We start from the raw sequence: 15,784 nt of genomic DNA on the forward strand, positions 1-15,784 counted from the left end.
AACCTCACCGGGGTCGTCCCTACCTCACGGGGGCCGTTTCAACCTGACCGGGGTTGTCCCTACCACGCCGGGGCCGTTTCGACCTGACTGGGGTCGTCCCTACCTCACGGGGGCCGTTTCAACCTCACCGGGGTTGTCCCTACCACACCGGGGCTGTTTCAACCTGACCGGGGTTGTCCCTACCACACCGGGGCCGTTTCGACCTGACTGGGGTCGTCCCTACCTCACGGGGGCCGTTTCAACCTGACCGGGGTTGTCCCTACCACGCCGGGGCCGTTTCGACCTGACTGGGGTCGTCCCTACCTCACGGGGGCTGTTTCAACCTCACCGGGGTCGTCCCTACCTCACGGGGGCCGTTTCAACCTCACCGGGGTCGTCCCTACCTCACGGGGGCCGTTTCAACCTGACCGGGGTTGTCCCTACCACGCCGGGGCCGTTTCGACCTGACTGGGGTCGTCCCTACCTCACGGGGGCTGTTTCAACCTCACCGGGGTCGTCCCTACCACACCGGGGCCGTTTCGACCTGACTGGGGTCGTCCCTACCTCACGGGGGCCGTTTCAACCTCACCGGGGTTGTCCCTACCACACCGGGGCTGTTTCAACCTGACCGGGGTTGTCCCTACCACACCGGGGCCGTTTCAACCTGACCGGGGTTGTCCCTACCACGCCGGGGCCGTTTCGACCTGACTGGGGTCGTCCCTACCTCACGGGGGCTGTTTCAACCTCACCGGGGTCGTCCCTACCTCACGGGGGCCGTTTCAACCTGACCGGGGTTGTCCCTACCACGCCGGGGCCGTTTCGACCTGACTGGGGTCGTCCCTACCTCACGGGGGCTGTTTCAACCTCACCGGGGTCGTCCCTACCACACCGGGGCCGTTTCGACCTGACTGGGGTCGTCCCTACCTCACGGGGGCTGTTTCAACCTCACCGGGGTCGTCCCTACCACACCGGGGCCGTTTCGACCTGACTGGGGTCGTCCCTACCTCACGGGGGCTGTTTCAACCTCACCGGGGTCGTCCCTACCACACCGGGGCCGTTTCGACCTGACTGGGGTCGTCCCTACCTCACGGGGGCCGTTTCAACCTCACCGGGGTTGTCCCTACCACACCGGGGCTGTTTCAACCTGACCGGGGTTGTCCCTACCACACCGGGGCCGTTTCAACCTGACCGGGGTTGTCCCTACCACGCCGGGGCCGTTTCGACCTGACTGGGGTCGTCCCTACCTCACGGGGGCTGTTTCAACCTCACCGGGGTCGTCCCTACCTCACGGGGGCCGTTTCAACCTGACTGGGGTTGTCCCTACCACGCCGGGGCCGTTTCGACCTGACTGGGGTCGTCCCTACCTCACGGGGGCTGTTTCAACCTCACCGGGGTCGTCCCTACCACACCGGGGCCGTTTCGACCTGACTGGGGTCGTCCCTACCTCACGGGGGCTGTTTCAACCTCACCGGGGCCATCCCAGCCTTACCGGGGAAACAGGAAGTTTGGCCCTCTGTCCCCTGCCGGCGGCTCCCCACTAGACAAAATCTCCAGGCATTCCTGGTGGTTGCACATCCAGCGCTCCTGCCCTCCACCAAGTGCACAGACTGCCTGTCTGCTGTCCTGCAGCGCCCCACCAGAGACTGGGACCAGTGGGCATGTTTGTGCGCTTGCTGGTACAGCAGTTCCACAGTGCCGGCCAAGTCAGGCCCAGCCCTGGCCGGCCCCGGACCCGACTCTGCCCCCCGATTGCGTCCCTCCCAGATGCAAGGAGCTGAAATCTGCAACCTGCTGGGATGGGCTCTGTACTTGGTGCTTCAGCACATCCTACTCAGTCTCTATGCGCTTCTTTCTATGCGAGGAGTTGAAATCTGCAGTTTGTTGGGTTGGGCTCTGTACTTGGTGTCACATCCTACTCAGTCTCAATGTTCTTTCTCTCCTTCCAGTTGTAGAGCTTCCACTGGGCCAAGTTTCCCATGGTTCTGTATGATAGGTGTTTGTCTGATATTTGGTAGTTTCGATGTTGTTGTGCGAGGTAGCACGCACAGGTCTCTTCCTTATGCCGCCATCCTGGTTCTCCTGGGTCTGCTTCTTGAGTGTGTCTCTCATGGCTGCGAGCAGTTGAAGTCTGCAATTTGTTGGGATAGGCTGCAAAAGCGCAGGTGGGTCTTTTTGTGCACCTGGCACAGCTTGGATGGGGATGTAAATTGATTAAGGCTGAGACTCAGGGAGTTGCCATGGCGGAGCAAATAGCACTGGCTGAGTCTCCGCGGCCCCTTGACTCTCTGCCAGGGCTTTGTGTCTCCCAGTGCCGGCGAGCAGCTGTGCAACAGAGTCTCCCTCGCTTTCTGATGGCTGCAAGGCTGTGCTGCCTCTCCCCGTAGGGTCTGGTGCTTCATGATCCCGCCTGAACCAGCTCAGCGGATTTGAAAGTTTGCAGAAGAAAAGGCGCTTCTACTTGTGGGTCTGGCACAGCCCAGATGGGAATGTAAATTGCGTAGGGCGGGATCACAGGGAGTCGCCGGGGCGGAGACTCAGCGGCCCCTTGCCTATCCAGGACTCCAGGACTTTGCGTCCCCCAGTGCCGGCGAGCAGCCGAGCGCCAGAGCCTCCCTCGCTTCCTGACCGCTGGAAGGCCGTGCCGTCTCTCGCCTTGGGGCCTGGGGCCTCAGAGACCCGCCCGAACCAGCTCAGTGGATTTGAGAGTTTGTAAAAGCACAGTCATTCCCTCTTGTGCCTCTGGCACAGCCCTGAGGGTAGGGCGGGGTCACAGGGAGTCACCAGCATGGATGATATAGCGATGGCGGCGTCTCCGCGCCCCTCGCCTCCCCGGGACACCAGGATTTCTTGTCCCTCGGTGCCGGCGAGCAGCCGCGTATCAGAGCTTCCCTCGCTCTCCGACCACTGCAAGGCCGTGGCCGCCTCTCCCTGTGGGATCTGGGGCCTCAGAGACCCGCCCCGGGCAAGCCCAGAGGATTCGAGGGTTCGTAAAAAACCGAGAATCCATTTGCAGCCCGCGTGGCGTGTGACTGCGTACCTCTGGTTTTGGTGCCTCCGTAGCTCCCATTCAGTCTCACTGCGCTTCTTTCTTTTCCTCCAGTTGTAGATCTCCCACTGGGCCAACTTCCCCATGGTTCTGAGTGGCGGTTGTTTACTTCATAGTTGATAGTTTCAATGATGCTGTGAGAGAGCAGCACACACAGGTCCGCTCCCTACGCCGCCATCTTGGTTCTCTGTCACATGGGTTGTTTTTTGTGGGTATGTGTGAGACTGGTTTCAGGGAAATCCAAGAACACAACCTACTTCAGTATTTCTGTTGGTTTCGAGGAGAATGTGTTGAGTATCAAGTAGCAGGAGCACTGGGAGCCCATGGAGAATAGCGTGGAATCTGGGGAAGTTCCCAAAGGCACCTTCCAGGTGAGCCCTGAGGAGACTCGGCCTGGACCGCCTGACGACGGAGAGGCGGCGGACGTGGCGCTGTCCGCGGGAGCCTCCGGAGTCCCGCTCGCCGTGGGATGGGCATCTGCTGCCAGCGTGGACGGGGTCCCGCGGGTGAGGGCTCCCAAGTGCACGGTGGCAGCGCTGTCAGCAGGGCCCTAGACTGTGGATGGACCTGGTGAGATGCTGCGCTCCGTCTCCAGCACCGGAGGAGAGAAGACGAGCCCTTGGCCTCGGAGCCTGGAGGTGCCCACTCAGGTTGGAAGTGGCTTTTTCAGGGAAGGATCAAAACAAAAACGAAATGTCACCCCCAAACACTCAGACCCTGAGGCTGTACATTTTAAAATCCCACAGAGTAATTCTGTGTTGGTTGAACACCACATTTCTGCCTGCTCGGCCTCTGTAACATCCAGCCTGTGGATTTTAGATTCACAGCTACTACAAACCGTCCACAGCGAGGGTAGCAGGTATGTGGACTTCACAGTTCCACCCCAGCTTTGAAGCCAGCTCCCAGATGCTTCTCTTGGGTTTGCGATTTGAATTTACATATTGTTTTTGAAGAAAACGACATCATGTTCATGAATCACTTATTCACTTAAGAAATCTTTGAATGACATCATGAATACTTTCAAATGTTTTAGAATATTTTTAGACCATGTCATCTCTGAAATGATTGAAAGGAGTGAGAAATATTGTGGCATTCCTGACTTTTTAGGTAATTCATCATTTTAGTGTTTGGCAAAATAGCAGAATATATTCAATTCCATGAGCATTAGGTAATAAGACATGTAATAAAGGATTAGGTTCTAGGTCAGTGTGTTTGTGTGGGCACACTGAGGGTGGTGGCAGAGGTGTCACCTGATCAGCACAGAAGTGGGAAGAAGTTTGTTTATAAAAACAAGAAACTTCCCCAGCTGCTCAGAATGTCGGCCTGTGGACTGCAGGATCCCAGGTTCGATTTGGTCAAGGGCACATGCTTGGGTTGTGGGCTCGATCCCCAGTGTGGGGCATGCAGGAGGCAGCCGATCCATGATTCTCTCTCATCATTGATGTTTCTATCTCTCTTTCTCCCTTCCTCTCTGGGGAAGGGGGGGGGGGAGAATCAGTGGAAATAAAGGTGTATTTTCTTGCCCTCTGCATTCACAGACCCTCTAGGGGCATGGGGACCGCACGGAGAGCTGCCCCAGGACCTTTAGCCCCTTGGTGCGGAGGCCCCTTGTCTGTCTGCACAGCCAGCACTCGGCCCAGTGCCAGACATGGGGTAATCTACATATATAAAAGCCTAAGTGACCGTTAAGACGGGTCGACCAAATGACCAGTTGCTATGATGCGCACTGACCACCATGGGGGCAGATGCTCAATGCAGGAGCTGCCCCCTGGTGGTAAGTGTGCTCCCACAGACAACCTCCTTCAGTCGGCCAACCTCTCATGGTCCCTCCCCCTGGCCTGCGAACCTCCTGCAGTCCCTCCCCTCGGACTGGGCGAGAGAAGGCCCTGATCAGCCCTGATCACTGGCCAGGCCAAGGGACCCCAAATTTGTGCACCGGGCCTCTAGTTCCTTAATAAATGCTGTCTGAGTTCAGCAAAACACAGAGTAAGCACTTAAAGTCTCCAGGCTTTCGTTTCCACACCTGCACACTGCCGGTGGGACATCCAGGAGTTGGCTGCATAGTAGTCACCGGGGTGTGTTTACGCACAGCCAGGCCCAGGCCTCCTGCGATGGCCTCAGCAGGTCTGCTCTGCGGCCTGGATCTCGGTGTTTTGAAAAAGCTGCTCTTGTAATTCTAATGCGTAGCCAGGGCTGGGCCCGGCATCACGTGTCTTCAGCTTTGGGATTTGCTCTTCCTCTCAGAAGATAATTTTCACTTCTATGTACGTAGCACATTCCACCTCATATGCCAATTATGGGTATCCCTGTCTGGCCCTCTTTCCGATGCTGTAGGTTCCCCAAACATCTGTGGGCTCCGCGTTGCTCCACTCCCGGTACTGACTGCAGGTTTGTTAAACTGGGTGAAGTTAGCAGGCCTCACCCCAGCAGTGTCCTCCTCCCTTAACAAAACCAGCTACAACTCAACTCAACCGCCGACTCCTGCGGCTCTCCTTCACTTGCAGGGGACATGCTATGCAGCTGAGATTCAGGAAGGGGAAGCTGAGGAGCGCAGAAGCTCTTAACATATTTTCCAAGTGAAGTGTTGGTTGAACCATTGTTCTTACATAATAAAATGGTATTTAATTTGATCTATACTTGTGTTAATTACATGTTAGAATGTGTGTTAAGTTTTATAAGCAAATGACTGTTGCAATCTGAACTCAATGTATTGAGAAGTCCTGGAGCAAATAATGTTGCTCTGGGAAGGGGGACTCCTGACAATGTCTATCACAGGAATGGCGGTGAGGAGGTGAGGATACAATGTATCAGTGATTGTGAAAGAGGTTGTCACAGGATGGCGGTGAGGATACAATGTATCAGTGATTGCGAGAGGTTGTCACAGGATGGCGGTGAGGATACAATGTATCAGTGATTGTGAGAGGTTGTCACAGGATGGCGGTGAGGATACAATGTATCAGTGATTGTGAGAGGTTGTCACAGGATGGCGGTGAGGATACAATGTATCAGTGATTGTGAGAGGTTGTCACAGGATGGCGGTGAGGATACAATGTATCAGTGATTGTGAAAGAGGTTGTCACAGGATGGCGGTGAGGATACAATGTATCAGTGATTGTGAAAGAGGTTGTCACAGGATGGCAGTGAGGATACAATGTATCAGTGATTGTGAAAGAGGTTTTCACAGGATGGTGGTGAGGATACAATGTATCAGTGATTGTGAAAGAGGCTGTTTGCAGGAGAGCTAAGTAAGTTATTATTCTTCAGTGCCCACAGTGCAGCCGCCTACACAGCCTGATGAATTTATGCAGAGACTCTCAGGATAATACTATGAATAGTTTTTCTAAGTGAAGTCTCCATGCAGGTTTAAAAAACCCAATTAAACTGAGTAACAGCCTTTTACTGAAGCGGAGGTGTCCAATACAACTGCTGGATGCCATCTGACAGTGCTAGTTCTTCGTCAGTAACTTAAAAGGCTTCACATTTTTTAAAGTATCGCTATGTTTTAAGGTCTTCCAAATTCTTGAAAAAATATTTGAACTATGAAAAATGCAAGGCGAGCCCTAACCGATTTGGCTCATGGATAGAGCGTCGGCCTGTGGACTGAAGGGTCCCGGGTTCGATTCCAGTCAAGGGCATGTACCTTGGTTGCAGGTACATCACCAGTTGGGGGTGTGCAGGAGGCAGCTGATCAATGTTTCTCTCTCATCAGTGTTTCTAACTCTCTATCTCTCTCCCTTCCTCTCTGTAAAAAATCAATAAAAAATATTTTTCAAAAAAGAAAAATGCAAGGCGACATGGCGCTGGGAAACTCTGACATACCTGTGAGGTTTCAGCAAGTGGCCAAGTGACTGACTGGCCGTATTTGCAGAAATAAAGGAAACATGCCCAAGGCACCTCCAGGTAACACTCTCTGTAGAGCTTGTGCTCTGGCATTCTCCTGCAGTATTTTTCCATGGCTGTTACTTATTCTCTGCCTTAAACTTACAATTTAAAGAAGCGTAACCATCTCCAAGTTAGGAAATAGCAGAAAAGTTTTTTTAAAAAAAATATATATTTTATTGATTTTTTTTACAGAGAGAAAGGGAGAGGGATAGAGAGTTAGAAACATTGATAAGAGAAAACATCAATTCGGCTGCCTCCTGCACACCCCCTACTGAGGATGTGCCCGCAACCAAGGTACATGCCCTTGACCGGAATCGAACCCGGGACCCTTCAGTCTGCAGGCCGGCACTCCATCCACTGAGCCAAAGCGGTTAGGGCCAGAAGAGTTTTTTTAAAAAATATATTTTATTGATTTTTTACAGAGAGGAATAGAGAGAGATAGAGAGTTAGAAACATAGATGAGAGAGAAACATCGATTCAGCTGCCTCCTGCACACCCCCTACTGGGGGATGTGCCCACAACCAAGGTACATGCCCCCGACCGGAATCGAACCCGGGACCCTTCAGTCCGCCGGTTACGGCGAGAAGAGTTTTTTTTTAAAAAGTTATTTTATTGAGATGCAATTGGCATATAACGCCATGGCTTTTCGTCATGCATATATGTACATATACGCGAACTACAGATTATAAACAGGAACATACACCCCGCCTCGAAGGTAACAAATAGACGCATAGAATACACTGACACAAACAACCTGAGCCTGTATCGTCCCGGTGTTCGCAACTGCGCGCCGGAGGGACGCGGGCGCCGCTGCGGGGCTGTTCCCGCGGGGCACCGGGCGCGAGGCGGGCCTTTCCCACGTGAGTCCGACGCAGGGAGGAGGCGGAGAGGGCCTGGCGCGGGGAACGCCCTCCGGGCGCTCCGCCTGCGTGCCCTGCCCAGGCCCCGCCCCGCCCCGACTGCGTGCCTGCCCAGGCCCCGCCCCCTGCGTGCCCGCCCAGGCCCCGCCCCGCTGGCGTGCCCCGCCCCCGCGCCCTCCCGACGCTCCCGGCGTCCGCCGCGCGCCGCAAGGGTCCGCAGCCCGAGCTCGCCGGCCGCCTCACAATCGGGGCCGGGCGCCGGCGTGACGTCACCGCTCCGCGGCCCGCCTCCTGCGCCCGGAAAGAAGCGGCCGCCCATTGGCTGCGCCGCTGGCGGCCTCGGGGCCAATGACGGTGCGGCGAGCGGCGGGGTCCGGCCTTGACGTTGTGCTGCTCGCCGTAGGGTTTATTTGGCTCCGGGGCCCCGCACCGCCGCCATTACGATCCCGCAGCGTCCGAGGTCGTCCCCCCTCCTCTCGCCCCCGCCCCGCGGCGCCCCGCCGCCCGCTCTGCGCCCTTGTGTCCCCGCCTCCGGCGGTCGGGAGCCGCGCGCGGGCCCGCGGAGACCATGTCCTGACTGAGGGGGCGCGGAGGCGGCGCGGAGGGAGGCGGAGAGGGGCCGGGCTCGGCTCGTCACCGGGGGCAGCTCGGGGAGTCGCCGCCGGGCAACGAGGGTCGGACGGAGTGGAGGAGCCGGAGCTGGAGGAGGAGCCGCCGCCGCCGCCAGGTAATCGGGCCTCGGGAGGGCGCCCCGCGCAGCCCCGCCGCGCCGAGGCCTCCTGCTCCCGCCCGATCAGGCCGCCGGGGTCCCGGGTCGCCCGCCCCGCGCTCCACGGCCGGCGCGGGGAGGCCGGGGCAGGAGCCTGCGTGCCGCCGCTGCGCCCTCATTTTGGGCTTCCCGGTGCGGGGCCGGGCCGGGCTGGCGAGGGTGGGTCCGCCCGCTTGTTTACCGACAGTCGATGCTCCGGGCTGGACGCGCCGCCCGCCCCGCCGCCTCTTCCGCCAGGTTCCCCTCCCCCACTCGCTCTCCTGCCGCCCGGCGGGGCGCGGAGCGGGCACTCGAGTGGGGTTCGGCTCCCCCTCCGCCGGAGGCCCGGGAAGACCGCGTCCGCCGTCGCAGGCTGGTGCTGGTCCCCAAGCTCGAGTTTCTGTCTCGGGGCGCCGCCTCCGCCCCCCGCGGGAGCCGGGGTTGCTGCCAGTTCCGTCTTCGGAAAATAAAGGTGGGGGGCGCCGGGGGAGGGTGGACCTGGAGGAGCTGCGGCCAGGGGACCGGCTGACCCCTCTCGCTCCGGGTCACGACTGTCCGAGCGAGTCGGTGATTCTCTCGGTGCAGCTCGTGTGGACCCTTCGCAGACAAAAGGGCCGTGAGGACCCGCATCGGGCTCGGGCAGGCAGCGCGGTTCCGCCGGGAAGTTCGGACCGGCCCCCTAGCTCTGACATCACTGGTGGTTTGAAACTGGTGGAGGGTTTTGAATTCCAGGCCGCTGCGCCCCCTTTTCCGTGACCCCGTAGACGCAGGCTGTCAGGTTGAGCGCCCTCCCCGCTCCCCAGTCTGGCCTGTCTGCTCTGCGATGCTGCCGGGGAGAAGGCTGTTGGAGGAGCACAGCGCGGAGGCCTCTTGGGCCCCGGGGCCTGTGCACAGTGAGCGGTGCTCCTGGTGGGGGGCCCTGGTGGGCTGGCGGCCTGATCCCCCGGGTGACCGCCAGGGGACCCCTGTTTGGATCAAACGGGGATGCCTCCGTGCACAAGCCATAAGCCCGGGAGCCATTAGGATCTTGATCTGGGCTTGTGCCACGGGCCTTGGGGAAGTCACCTAAACGACGTGGGAAGTAACGCCGGGTTGCTCCTCTTCGGGAATTAAATGAGGTGATTTTAAAGAAATGTGCAACCTGGCTCCGCCTTGGTTTTTGGTTCTTATGACAAGAGATATGCAGCCAGTCACCTCCATATACTAACATTTCACAGCATCGCTCCTGTTGGGGGATTAGGGGACTAAGAGGACAGGCATGATATCTTCATTTTGGGGGAGGATATTTGTCGTGAGGGATTTCTGTTTCGGTTGATGTTTCAACACCTCTTATTCGCGCTTCAGACACCCATTTATTTACTCTTGATATGGGCTTAGGTTAATTTTAAGCTCATGGTCTTGATCCAGCTCTGTACATATCACATCCCAACCTGAGGATTAACATGATTTGGGAACGCACAGTCTAGTTGTACAGTATTGGGTAGATTGCCTCCTTGTGTGTAATCGATATAGTGAGCAGTTTAACACGCTTTATACTTACTTTCCTCTTATGGTAAATGGAGACTAAGTAAATGGGAGCTGGTTAGCTCACCCACTGTCCGTTTCTGAGGATTGCTCACGCCCCTCCCCCCACAGCAGCCTCTTGTACCTGGGCTTTGACCCGGTTTTCCCTGATGCGGTGTTTCCTTTGGAATGTTTGTGCTCTGCTTGTGCTTTGGGTAAATAAGATCTTGCTCATCTTAACAGTCTCACTTGCTCGGATCATAGCATAGAAACTTCCAGAGCACTCCTAATCGCATGCAGAGTAAAGTGTACGCTCCTGGTGTGGTGGTCAAGTTTCTCTATAATCTGGTCCATTCTTCAGACTTAACTCTTCCTTTTTCCCTTTGTGAGTCCTTAGTTCCAGCAAATGAACTTACTTGTTACTGCGAAGGGCCTCCGGTTGGCCTTTTTTTATGCCCTTTTTCTGTTTTAAACCCTCTTCCGCCAGCCTCTATGGATATTCTTTACTCTGGGCTCAGTTGATGCTTGTCCCCTGAGAAACCTTTTTGCCGACTTCAACCCCAAGGGATCTATTCATTCCTCTCTTGTGTAGGACTTTCATCTTTTCTTCTTCTTCTCAAACACGCCAGCCTGGATTTAATTTATTTTTTTATAAAGTCTTTATTCTGCTTCCCTATTAGATTTTTAAGACCTCTGAGAAATTGGTATGAACCCTCAAATCTAGAGAGACCATGTATCATATATTCAGCAATGAAAATGTGCAGGCCTAGTCTGACGAAGTATTTTTGGTCATGGAGGTATTTTAGGATATGCAGTTTGTATTAGAGTTTCTGGGACTTTGATGATTTGTGAGACAAAATATTTGAAATTATGGCGGTCTCTAAAAATGTTGGCGGGGGCGGGGGGGAGCGCTCAGTGTGTTATGTATTATCACACAGCTTTCTTCCTTTGGAGGGTGCTCCACATTTTGATAATGGTCATGTTTTATTCAAATGAAAAGTACTGCAGTTCCTTAGTTTGCTCCAAATTTGAGTCTGGGACGGTTACGGCTGTGTGAGTTTGGCCCCAGTGACACTCAGGGTGGTCGTTCCATGTTTGTAGTGTGCGGAGCAGCCTCATGGGAAAGAGGAGTGATCTGTAGTCTCAGTTTACATCCTTAACCTTAGATGCTGGGGGCACGAGTCACGGATCACGAGGCAGATGAGACTCAGAGAATGTGTGATTCACTGCTACCTGTCAGCACTGGGTGAAGAAAACACAAACCAGCCGGTCCCTAGTGCTTCTGTGTGCCATGGGTGACACATGTAATTATGGCGTCCATGGGTGGATGCGGATGTAGTTGGAAAATAGGTGTGTGTGTTTGTGTTGTGTTGTGTGTGTGAGTAAAAGGCTTGGCATTTGATGGATACATTTTATGGCTACATAGTCTCTTAGCAGTAAACCATCTTGATGCATCTCTGAGGACACCTGTCCTCTTCCTCCAGTTCATCAAACTATTTTATCCCTTGAAATTGACTGATTTTTAGGAAGTAGTTTACATAACTTTTAAAGCTTCAGAAACCTTTTTAGCCTAATTGAAGCTAAAATTAGCCTGTTCATAAACTTTACAGAAATGCTAGACATTTTTACATACACTATTTGGATTTGTAAAAGATACTTTCATAGAATTATACCAATAATTTTACCTCTTGAGAAATCTGGATCAGTTAGCATTCTTTGCTTTCTGGAAGGGTGGTATTTTGAGATTTTTGACAAGAACCATCAGTTTGAATTTTAAAGTGGATTTGGTCTGGTAAATTGAATAGATATTTAATTTTTCAGCCTAGTGAAATTGAACTTTTTAGTAATGAAAATAACTAACTTTCTGTATTTTTATAGTTCACCCCCTCCTCAACCAACACAACACAGTTTTTTTCTCACCCTTTGGCAAGTCAGGTCTTTATGTGGATCAAATTCATATCAATAAAAAATATTCGGCCCTGGCTGCTGTGGCTCAGGGGGTCGGGCGTTGTCCTGGGCACGGACAGGTCGTCAGTTGGATTCCTGGTCAGGGCGCATGCCCAGGTTACTGCCTCCATTCCCAGTAGGCTGTGTACAGGAGGCAGCCGATGGAAGTTTCTCTCTCTCTCTCTCTCTCCCCCCCCCTCTCCTTCCCCCCCTCCCCCTTTCCCCCCCTCTCCCTCTCCCTCTCCCTCTCCCTCTCCCTCTCCCTGTCCCTCTCCCTCTCCCTCTCCCTCTCCCTCTCCCTCTCCCACTCCCTCTCCCTCTCCCTCTCCATCTCCCTCTCCTTCCCCCCCCCCTTCCTTTCCCAAATAAATTTAAAAATCATTAAAAAATATTTGGGTAGATAAGGCATTAATGGAAATCAGTTTTAGATTGTGGGGAAGGGGAAAAATTCCCCCTTTCCCCCTCTGGTTCTTTTGGCTAGCTGCAGAAGCACATCAACAGGATTTTATATTGATATAAAATCACATTTAATCATTTGCATGGGAACCCCACATGTAGGGAGGTTCGGAGATAGAAAGGGGGGTGGAGGTATCTAAGACATTCTGAACTAGGGTTGAGGGAAGGTGCCTTGGATTTTGGTAAGTAGAAGTTTGCCCTGCCCTATAGATTGGTCAAAAGCAGTTAGTTATCTCTGATAATTTTTCTAATTCCCATTTCCCTGGATAGCTACAGGGGAGTGGGCACAGAAGCTTCTCTTGAGCCTGAAGCTAAAATCACCTTTAGCTCACAAGAATCTGCATACCACTGAGGCACATTTTGTGGGGGCTTGTTCTGGACCACCACAGTATCATCCGTTTGTTTCTTTTTAAATAACAGCTCCACTGAGGTTTATTTCATATACCATGAAATTCACCCTTTTAAGGTACACACGTCATTGGTTTTTAGCACATTCACAGAGTTGTGTGGACAGCACCACTGCAGAACATTTTCCTCCCCTTAAAGAGACCACACCCATTAGCCGTCCTTTCTTTCTTTGCCTGAGTTCCTGGCAACATGAATCTCTTTCTGTCACTATGGATTTGCCTATTCTGTACATTTCTTACATGTGGAGTCACACAGTATATGATCTCTTATGTCTGGCTTGGCAGCTTTAGCATAATATTTTCAAGGATTATTGGTATTACAGCATGTATCAGTGTTTCATTCCTTTTTATGGCTGAGTAATTAATATTCCATTGAATGTTTATCTATTTGTTGATTGGACATTTAGGTTGTTCACATTTTTTGTCTATTATGAAATTTGTGTACAAGTTTTTGTGTGGGCACATGCTTTCATTTTGCTGGATCATATGGTTACTCTTTGTTTACCCTTTGAGGAACTGCCAGACTGTGTTCCAAAGTGGTTGCACCATTTTATACTTCTAGCACTGATGCGGGTCCCATTTCTCCCCAGCTGCATGTTATTGTCAGTCTTTATATTGTAGCCTTTCTTGTGAAGTGCATCTTCTTGTTTTTGTTGGCATATTCTTCATGGTACTGAGCACCTTTTCATGTTCCTATTGGCCATTTGTATCTCTTCTTTAGAGAAGTGTCTATTATAATCCTGCTCCCATATTTCAGTTGGGTTATTTATCTTTTTATTGTTGAGTTGTAAGAGTTCTTTATATATTCTGGATGCAAGTCAGGTAAATGATTTGCAAATATTTTCTCCTATGTTGTGGGCTGTCTTTTCTCTTTCTTGATGGTGGCCTTTGAAGCACAGAAGGTAATTCTGGTGTAGGCCAACTTATCTGCTTTCTTTTGTCAGTTATGCATTTGGTGTCATCTCTAAGAAGCCATTGTCGAATCCATGGTCAAGACGACACACATCTGTGTTTTGTTCTTATATGTAGGTCTGTAAGAATTTTGAGGTTTTTTTTTTTATATAGTACGAGGTATAAACATACAGACCCCCCAAATTTTTTAGAGACAGCCATAATTTCACATATTTATTTTGTCCTATAAATCATCAAAGTCCCAGAAACCCCAATACTTAGAAGAATACAAACTGTATATCCCAGAATGGCCTCTATAACCAAAACTGCTTTGTCAGACTAGGTCTACATATTTCCAGTGATGAATATATATGTCGTCTGTATAGATACAGGGTTTAGGGCTCATACCCATTACTCAGAGGTCTTAAAAATCTAATAGGAAGCAGAATAAGGAATAAAAAGGTACATAGAAACCCAGGCCAGCACATGTAAGAAACTGTGGGAGAGCACCCTGTGTCGGAGCAGCCACGGGAGTGAAGTCACAGAGACGTAGGTGACAGGTGGGTGAGGGGAAAAGGCACCGCTGGCCCCGGGCTGTAACTGCCTCACTCCTTGTCCAGGCCTGGTCCTCGTCCCCCACAGCTAGTGTTGTCGGGGAATGAGGAAGGAGGAGTGATCCTCTTCAGTGTGGGTCCTCTCTACACCCGGGAAGAGGAAAGACTCCCCTCCCCGTGTGTGTGTGTGTGTGTGTGCGCGCGTGTGTGTGTGTGCGCGCGTGTGTGTGTGCGCGTGTGTGTGTGTGTGTGCGCGCGCGCATTTGTAAGGGGATATGTTGGGGGTATTTGTTGTACTAGTATGAAGTTGAAAATATGAGGCCATATATTTTATAGAAATTCATTCAACAAATTAAGCTAATAATTATTGGGTATCTACTATGTGATCTGAGGTTTAGGATTCTCAAAAAGTACATTACAAAAAACTGTTCCAAAGGCTACTGAAGTTAAAACATTGAGTTATGACGTGTTCAATCTTAAGCGTTTGAAAAAGTAACTATACTGGATGTTGAGAGAACCCTGTGAAAAGACATTCTGTTACTTGTATTTACATTCTAATGTGGAGAGACAATCAAGGAGCAAAGAAGAAAAGGGAAAAAAAAGCCAGGTGGGGATGAGTGCTGTGCAGATAGTAGAAGGGGGTGATATGGTGGAGAGTGACTGCAGGGGTCAGGGAGTGTTTTCTGAGGACCTGCTATGGAACCAGGTCTCCGTGACAGGAGCTGGCCCTGTCACATCTGTGCAGAGCATTTTAGGCAAAAGAGACAAAACTCTTCAGGTGAGAACGAGCTTGCTGTATAAGGAACAGAACAAGACCCACTTTTGTATAAAGAATTGCAAGAAAGATTGGGGAATTGCAACTTTATTCCAAATGGTTTGGGGAAGCCATTAGAGGATTTCATGTCCTTATTTGGTGAATTGATTTATATTTCTAAGGACTACTTTAGCTTCTAAGTAAGGCTGTGAAAGTGTCTTATAAATTGTTAGTTTATTGTGTGATATGGCTATATACATATACATATATATACACAAATATATTTTTCCCTAGAACTGTTTGAAAGTTGTTTGCAGATTTGATACTCCTTTATCCTTAAATATTTGTGTGTATTTTGTAAGAATAAGGGCTTTCTCTTACGTAACCACAATACAATGATCAAAGTCAGGAAATTAACATTGTATAATACGCTTATGTAATTCTTAATAAGAATGAGTTTCCACAAATCTTATTCAGATTTTGTCAGTTGTCCGATTAATGTTTTTTTTATAAAGATAAAACCTCAGCCCTAACCGGTTCGGCTCAGTGGATAGAGCATCAGCCTGTGGACTGAAGGGTCCCAGGTTCGATTCAGGTCAAGGGCATGTACCTTGGTTGTGGGCACATCCCTGGTAGGGAGTGTGCTGGAGGCAGCTGATCGATGTTTCTCTCTCATTGATGTTTGTTTCTGACTCTCTCTCCCTCTCCCTTCCTCTCTGTAAAAAATCAATAAAATATTTAAAAGAAAAGACAAAAC

General features: G+C 51.6%; 1 protein-coding gene across 1 annotated transcript in view; it reads left to right on the forward strand.

The window, feature by feature from the left end:
• Positions 1-8,165: 8,165 nt before the first annotated feature.
• Positions 8,166-15,784, forward strand: part of ZRANB1 (zinc finger RANBP2-type containing 1) — a 44,813-nt gene continuing 37,194 nt past the window's right edge. Inside the window, exon 1 of the mRNA XM_070432078.1 lies at positions 8,166-8,494. The gene's annotated coding sequence lies outside the window, so the exon portion shown is untranslated. The remainder of the gene's footprint in view (positions 8,495-15,784) is intronic.

Source organism: Myotis yumanensis, unplaced genomic scaffold (assembly GCF_028538775.1).
Source record: "Myotis yumanensis isolate MYYU_CA2020_CCGP unplaced genomic scaffold, mMyoYum1.0.hap1 SCAF_13, whole genome shotgun sequence".
Classification (NCBI taxonomy): domain Eukaryota; kingdom Metazoa; phylum Chordata; class Mammalia; order Chiroptera; family Vespertilionidae; genus Myotis; species Myotis yumanensis.